The sequence below is a fragment of the Megascapheus bottae genome, unplaced genomic scaffold, assembly GCF_031878675.1.
Source record: "Megascapheus bottae isolate mThoBot1 unplaced genomic scaffold, mThoBot2.hap1 HAP1_SCAFFOLD_51, whole genome shotgun sequence".
Classification (NCBI taxonomy): Eukaryota; Metazoa; Chordata; class Mammalia; order Rodentia; family Geomyidae; genus Megascapheus; species Megascapheus bottae.
In genome coordinates, this window is record NW_028327726.1 from 839714 (window position 1) to 847898 (window position 8185).

At 44.7% G+C, this 8185-nt stretch overlaps 1 pseudogene; it reads right to left on the minus strand.

The window, feature by feature from the left end:
• Nucleotides 1–1871: 1871 nt before the first annotated feature.
• Nucleotides 1872–4222, minus strand: LOC150039252 (ubiquitin thioesterase ZRANB1 pseudogene; annotated as a pseudogene).
• Between the last annotated feature and the right edge of the window lie 3963 nt (nucleotides 4223–8185).

Consider the following 8185-nt stretch of genomic DNA (forward strand, 5'->3'; position numbering starts at 1 on the left):
CATTTGGAGTTAATCCTGTTGCTGGGTGACAAAGAAGGATCCAACTTTAGTTTTCTGCAGGTGCTTCACCAGTTCTGCCAGCGCCACTTGTTGAAGAGGCTGTCTTTCTTCAATTCTATTTTTTGGCTAGCTTATTAAAGATTAGGTGGCCATAGGACTGTGGTTTAATATCTGGGTCCTCAGTTCTATTCCATTGGTCTTCAGGCCTGTTCTTGTGCCAGTATCAAGCTGTTTTGTTCACTATAGCTCTGTAATACAGTCTAAAGTTTGGTGTAGAAATTCCTCCTGCACTATTCTCTCTACTAAGAAGTGTTTTTGCTATATGGGTCTTTTATTATTCCATATGAAATTTTGGATTGCATCTTGTATTTCATTAAAGAATGACATCGCGATATTGATGAGTATTGTGATGAATTTGTAGATAGTCCTCGGCAAGATTGCCATTTTTCCGATGTTAATTCTTCCAATCCAGGCGCATGGGAGATATTTCCATTTCCCCGGTTTTGCTTTAATTTCCATTTTCAGGGTTTTAACGTTTTCATCAAAAAGGACATTTACATTCTTAGTTAATTCCTAGGTACTTTATTTGCTTTGAGGCTATTGCAAAAGGAGTTGCTTTCCTGATTGTTGCCTTGTTCCTTTCACTGTTGGCATAGAGGAAGGCAGTTGATTTTTGAGGGTGAATTTTATACCCTGCTACCTTGCCAAAGTTTGGAATCATCTCAAGCTGCTTGGGGGTCAAGTCTATTGGGTTCTTTAAATACAGAATCATGTTATCTGCAAAGAGGGAAAGTTCTACTTCTACTTTCCCTATTTGGATCCACTTTATGCTTGCATCTTGCCTTATTGTTCTGGCTAGGAATCCTAATAATATGTTGAAGAGTGAAGAGAGTGGGCATCCTTGTCTCGTTCCTGATTTTAGAGGGAATGGCTTTAGCTTTTTGCCATTAAGTATAATGCTGTGGGTTTGTCATACACAGCCTTTATTATACTGGGGAATGTTGCATGGCTCTAGAGCTTTTAGCATAAAGGGGTGTTGGATCTTGTCAAGTGCCTTTTCTGCATCTTTTTTTTCCATTTTCAAATTCTTTATTCCGTACTGAACTGGCATTCCCAACCAGCCTGAGCAAAGGGCTACTTGCTTGCTTGGAGCACAGATGATAAGAGGAGACAAGAAGAACCCAAGGTCCCTCTGCATGGCAATTGGGGGAGCAGAACATTGTCAACCGGGTCCATGGGAACAAATCTCACACAATCTAGTCAGTGACAAGCCAACCTGCTCCCTTCCCAGCCAGGGAAATGCACAATGGATCACTGCCCAGAGTCTAGCCCTCATCGCAGGGCACTTTTCCCAACAAATAAATACCTAAATGCTAAAAGGGGGAAATCAGAAAACTTAAAAGGCAACAAGAAACGAAAACCTTTTCAAAATGAAGAGGCTGAGTATATATGAAGTTCATTCCATTAAAAAAAATCAATTAGCTTTTCCTTGTAGTTTGTTCCTAAGAGATTTGATTTGATTTGATTGGATACATATTAAAATAAAAGGCCTGTTTATTTTATGTTTTGGTGTGGGTAATTTGTACAGTTTCCACATCGCTGACACTTCATGAAATTAGACCTTGTAAGGTAAAACTAAAATGCCAGGTTCTATTGAAGAGAAGATTTCAAAGGATAAGAGATCTCTGCCATGTGCTTTTTTGTTAGTGCCCATGCTGGAAAAAATTCTCAATATGGAGATGCTGGTACAATTTTTCCTATTTCACAATTTCTTACACAACCACATGCGTTACATTATAGACAGATTTACAATTTCAAAAGAAACAAAAGTCTGTCAATAAAATTAGGTTTTGGGGTGGTTTTTTTGTGTGTGTGTGTGTTTTTTGTTTTTTGCTTTTTTTTTTTTTACAAACTGTAGTTCAACCCAAGTTCTCTGTCTCCTCATACAGCAGATGCATTAATTATCTCCACTGGGTGTGGACCAGAAAAATAACTGTGAGCAGATTTCACTGGATCTGGTTCTTTCCACTCTGGGCACTTTGCTTGGAGCACCACATTAACTGGGGTCACAGCAGATCTGATGCCCTGGTCTGTTCCTTAGCCTTCACTCATCTTCATCATCTTCATCTTCCTCTCCATCGGACAGGGACGTGCACGGACGGATCTGTCTGTAGCGATCAAGCCACTTCTCTACCATCTGTGTGACCAGGGGGTGGCTCTGCCGCCCAGAGCTTTTCTGCATGGCGACCAGGACACCGCCCTCCATCACGCAGCAATCCAGCCACTCTCGGAGCAGCTTCTCTTGCTGTTCCTCATTACCTAGCTCCTGAGCAGAGAGAAAGTGCACGTGGAGTAGTTTCCTTTCACTGTCAACCAGAGGCAAAAACGTAATGGTGACGTCATCATCGGTGTTCAGGTTAGCACCAGCACCTCAGTTACCATAGCCATCATTTTCCATGGCAACCAAGGCAGAGAAGTGGCCCCTGGTATAGCCCAGAGCAATGGGACTTTTCCAACAAAAACTCTATTCCCATAACAAAGGCAGATAAACCCCTTGAAACCGAGTATATCCTAAAGTCTCTCCTCGGAAGCTCTTATAATATTTTACTCCATAAACTATAATTGGTCGCCTAAGAATATGTGCAAGTACAAAAATGTGTGTCTGCTCCAAACTTGCTCCAGGCTGACTGGCGAGAGAAAGTATAAAGGCCCAGTCTTCTTGCCACTGTTCTTCTCTCAATGAAAAATGTAAACCAAAGCTTTGGGAATACCATGATTCCCAATCTTTCCATCGTGTGTAAAACCAGTGTGAACAGTCGTGCAGGCTGTCATGCAGAGCCTTCCGGAGCACTGAGTCCTTGTCATAAATACCCCAGGTAGCTTGCAGTACTGAGTCCAGTAAGCAGTCTCCCGCAGTCCGGTTCCACAGAGCATACAGTCGACTTCCAAACGTGTAGCCAACTCCAAGGACCAGTTTATAATTGGAGATTCTTCTTCTAACTCCTTTTGAACATCTCTATCAAGTACCTCATCAAATAATTTTTCTTGAACTGTTGGGAGCAAGTCTTCAATATCTGCTGGCAACGTAAATGTTACAAGGTCAGTTAGAAAATACCAAGCAAAATCCCCCTTTCTTTGATGAAGAGAAGCAGCTATTTCTCTCCGGATTTGTTCTGTCAATTCAGGACACACCATTGCTGGAATACACTTTGCTGCTTGTTGAGACACCTCTGTAAGCAATATTGCTAGCATATCCTGCCTCTGAAAACGTATAGCCAAGTGTTCCAGGGTATAGCCAACATCAAAGGCAGAAGGACAATTCAGCAAGCGTACTTCATCTGCAGTGAGCTGACGTGCAATATCTCCTCCTGATGACTTATAAGCTTCTATGGCCCCTAAATCACCTTCTACAACCCCCACACAAGCATTAAGGAATAGCCAATCAGTCTTTTTCATCCTGTTTTTAATTTGCTTTAGTTTTTTGAAGTCCACTTCAAGTTCCTCCTTGCTGCCAACAGCACCTGCCAGTTCAATCCTCTGAAAATCCATTTTCACCTTAGAGTCTCGTTTTGTAGTGGGAGGTGATCTTCTTTGGCTATTACCACTACTGCAGCTTCCCCTCCATCGAGCTCTGTCTTGCTCATTTATTATTGAAGAAGCCTCTTCAGTCTCTGCCAGCTCTATTGCTTCAATGTTATTAGGTCTGGGATGATCAGAAACAACACATTTTTTAGCTTTGGCCCAGTTTTCATATGTGCAAATAGAACAGGTCCAATGCTGGGTCCTTGCATTCAGTTTATTCCTATCATTATATTCCTCACAAGGTTCAACAGAAAAAGCTACTGGTCTTGAGCCAGATCCCGAGGACTGAGGAGATTCTGTGGGAATCCTGGTCCTACGCTGGGATAAACACTGGGTGCATCTGATTGCTCTTGGCCAGTTCAAATATGTGCACATGTGACATGACCACTTATTTGCATGTTCCATGCTATATAAAGATTTAACCCTTGGTCTTGCACTAGAATCTGGACATATTAAAGGACTACTTCCTCCTTCAGTATTGGAAGGATCCCAATCTCTACCAACATCACTGGAACCACTTTTAAAGGGATCTTCAGTAATAATTGTTCCACTGGGTCTTTGGGCACGACACATAGTACACTTGATTGCAGACGACCAGTTTTCATACGTACAATATTCACTTAATTCCACGTTCTGACATCGGGAACTTCTTCAAACAAGTTTTGTCAGGCAGGAAGCTGGGGGCGGCGGCTTCTCCTCCAGCTCCCGCTCCTCCTCCTCCCCATCTGACACAGGGCGCCAGGCAGCGGTGGTGGCGGCGGTGGTGGCAGCGACTCCCCCACAGCCCGCGGCGACGAGCCGAGCCCGGCCCCTCTCTGCCTCCCTCGGCGCCGCCGGCCCACCTGCCCCACTGCTGCCGCCTCCGCCAGCCCGCTCGCCCGCCTCAGTCAGGACATGGTCTCCGCGGGCCCCCAATTCTGCATCTTTTGAGACAATCATGTGATGATTTTGCTTGTATGGATGTGTTGAATTATATAAATTGATTTGCATATGTTGAACCATCCGCTATTTTGTTTTGCTTTCTGAGAATTGATCCAATTGTAATTCATGCCACTTGAGAATGTCTGTGATTGGACAGTCTGAGACAAGGACACATTTGAAGTTCTGCCTTCTGGTGTGTAATATGGTTTCCAAATGCTTGATTTTTTGTTATGTTTTGGTCTTTCCTGGGAACTAGAACATTTTTTTCCAGAAAAGATCTGTAATGATGTTAATGAGGTAACAGGGTTCAAGTCCCTGCAGAAAGGTGACTGGTGACCAAATATCAAACACATGGTCTCTACTGCTGTATTCCCTATGGGGGAAGCAGAGCAGGAGGAAGGAATATGAATGAGGGTGAGAGGATATGATGAGGGACAGAGAATGGAAGAGAGAGATGTAACAAAACAAGTTCATGAATATTGCAAAAGCCAGAAGTGTGACTAGAAACATGCAGCTATTGAATAAAATTTACTAGATGAGCAAAATTAAATATAAAACATCATTAAGAAGAAAATAAGGCTAGAAGAAGGAAGATGGCGCCGAGACAATAGGGATGATGCCTAGCTTTCTCTGACAAAAAGAGAGAACCAGGGAGTCCCACGAGCCAACTATCTAAAGAAATCCACAACAACAAACTCAAAAAGCAACGGAGAAGGACTCAAACCGGAAAAGAAATCCAGATAAAGCTCACATCCAACTTTCTCAAAGAATTCGGAACGTGAGGACCCCTCCCCCACCTCTCGCCCAAAGCCACGGAAAGCCACAGTAAGCGGCGGCTGGCACCGGACCAAGCCCTGAAAAGCGGCTTGAGCGGGCACCGGCTCCATGCGGGGAAAGCGGGGGCGGGCACCAGCTGTAATCCACGAAAAGCAGCTGCAGTGGAGGGCACCAGGCTGCAGAAACCAGCACAGAACCGTGCCAGCGAACGGCGGAGGCAGCGGAACCCAGACGCGGAACCAGAACAGCAAGCAGCGGAACCCAGATGCAGAACACAGGCGGCGGTGGAGATCCGAGGGGAATGAAAGACTCCCCACCACAGTGGAACACCCGCAGACGGACGCAGAGGCTTGAGTAATACAGCGCATCACCAAACACATCAGGAAAGCAGAGCACGTGCCAAGCAATAGAACTTAACTCAGACCCCAACACCCCGCCCGAGAAAGACTGGCGTGAGCAGGGGGGCAAGGAATTTAGAATCCTGTCCCTCCCCTCAACAGCCCCCTCCCTCAGGCCATTGACTGGAGATTGACAGGCGGGCTACCCATAAGACCTAGCACCCCACCAAGGGACGCGGGGCTGTCCCAACTCCCACCTGCCCAACGGGCTCAACCCCCAGCTCTCTGACTGGAGACTGAGAAGCGGGCGGACCCTAAGACTCAGCACCACACCAGGGGAGGCGGAGCTGTCCCGGCTCCCACCCGCCCTCCAGGCTCCTCATCCAGGCCACTGGATCTGGAGAGTGGAGCACTTCGGGACCCTGCCTTACAACAGTGGGTAGGGGGTGTGGGTAAATAGGAGCCAGCATCTGCCCCCCCTCAATTCTCAAGCGGGGCATCCTCCAGCTGGGAATTCTGAGGAAGACACCACCGAGGGCCCCCCCACACAGTCACAGACTCTGACAAAGCAGTGGAAACACAGCAGGGATCTGAAGGGCCAACCAGCAGCCAAGCTTCCCTTCTGAGAATCAAAAAGGCGCCACTCCGCCCTTGGAGCCCACATCCCCAGACGGGCCCCGCCCCTGGGAACAGAGGGGCCTCCTGCTGGTCCTGCTGAGAGCTCCTGAAACTCTCAATCCCCACACCCTTGGCTTGGGGCCGCCCCTGGAAGCAGCACAGGAAAACGTCCGCCCATCCCGCTCAGACGGAAGCTCCCAGATCCATCCCTGGTCCACTGTGAGGCCACTGGTTGGGCTAAGAACGAGTAGCGCAGCAACACATAAGTTTTATTCTAATACTTTCCAAACATTGTACTCAAATACTCTACCTACTTACCCTCTGACCTCTCTCATTCTATTTTTCTATCTCTGGACCTCTGCTCCTCTTCAACCCTTATACTGCATGGATCTACACTTGATGGCAGTTGAGCAACATTGTACATCTAGGTGTTTAATTATTCTCTAGGCTCAGAGGGACTTAAAGACAATAGAGATTGGATTGAGAGGCTTATTGTTTTGGATATAAAACGCTTATCAGTGAATAATTAGACTAGTCGGTAACTGCACAAAAAGAAAGAGTGATAACACCAATCAAAACTTGTGAACATCTAGAGTCTGCCAGCTACAGAGGTCTAGGTTGGTTATATCTGAAAAACCATAATCGTGTTTAGTATTAATCTTGCTCCCATTTTCAAATGGGCAGAACAAGAAACTCAAGAAAAATGTCAAATCAAGAAACAACATCTCCCACCTCCTCCACCCAATGTAAACAGCCAATGGAACAGTCACTGGCAAACCTAGAGGAGAGTCTTCCAAGTGCTGTACGAATGCAATTGATAAACATCATTAATGAAAAATGTGAAAATATAAAGAAAGAGATAAGGGAGGAAGCCATAGCTGAACAAGAGGAAACCATAAACAAGGTGATAAGTGAAAAAGAAGGAGCCATAAAGGAAGCCAAAATAAAGGCTGTTCAAAGAAAGATGGATGAATTCATAGAATCCACAAATAAAAAGGTGACCGAACTCCAACAAATGTTCAAAGAAAATAAAGCTACTGAGCTAACCACTCAAATGGAAATCAAGGAGCTAAAGAAATCCATACATGATCTAAAAGAAGAGATGCAAGGCATCAAAAATGAGCAATTAGTAGCAAAGCACATGAAAAATAAAGTAGATAGCTTTGATAGTAGGTTAGACAATACAGAGGAGAGAATTTCCGGGGCTGAAGATAATTATTTATTATAGAGAAAGAACCAAAAATGAGTCAATCCAAATCTAGGAAAAATGAGAGAGCGCTTCAGGAGGTCCAAGATACAATTAGGAAGCCTAATTTAAGGCTAATTGGTATTGAGCAGGGTCTGGAGAAAGAGGTCAATGGTATTGGAAATATACTTCAGGGAATCATCTCAGAGAATTTCCCAAATATCCAGAAGGGCAGACCCATCCAGATACAAGAAGCTTTTAGAACCCCAAACAGACCTGACCAGAAAAGAACATCTCACCACCACATCATAATCCGAACTGGATCAGTAGAAACCAAAAAAAGGATCCTAAAGGCAGCCAGGGAAAAGGGTTCAGTAACATATAAAGGAAAACCAATCAGAATAACCCCAGACTACTCAGCAGAAAACATGCAAGCAAGAGGTGACTGGAAGCATATATGTCATGCCCTTAAGTTAAACAACTACCAACCAAGAATACTGTACCCAGCTAAGCTCTCATTCATAACTGTGGGAACAATAAAAACATTCCATTCCAGGGAAAAGCTGCAACAACATGTCGCAACAAAACCAACACTACAGAGAATTCTGAAAGATGTTCTATACATAGAAAACCAAAATAAATGCAATATAGGGAAAGAAATGTCACCTAAACAGCATACCACATAAGGACCACAAGAACTGTCAAGACACAGGCCCAAATACAAGCTTTTAAAAATGGTAGGACCAAATAAATATCTCTCAAT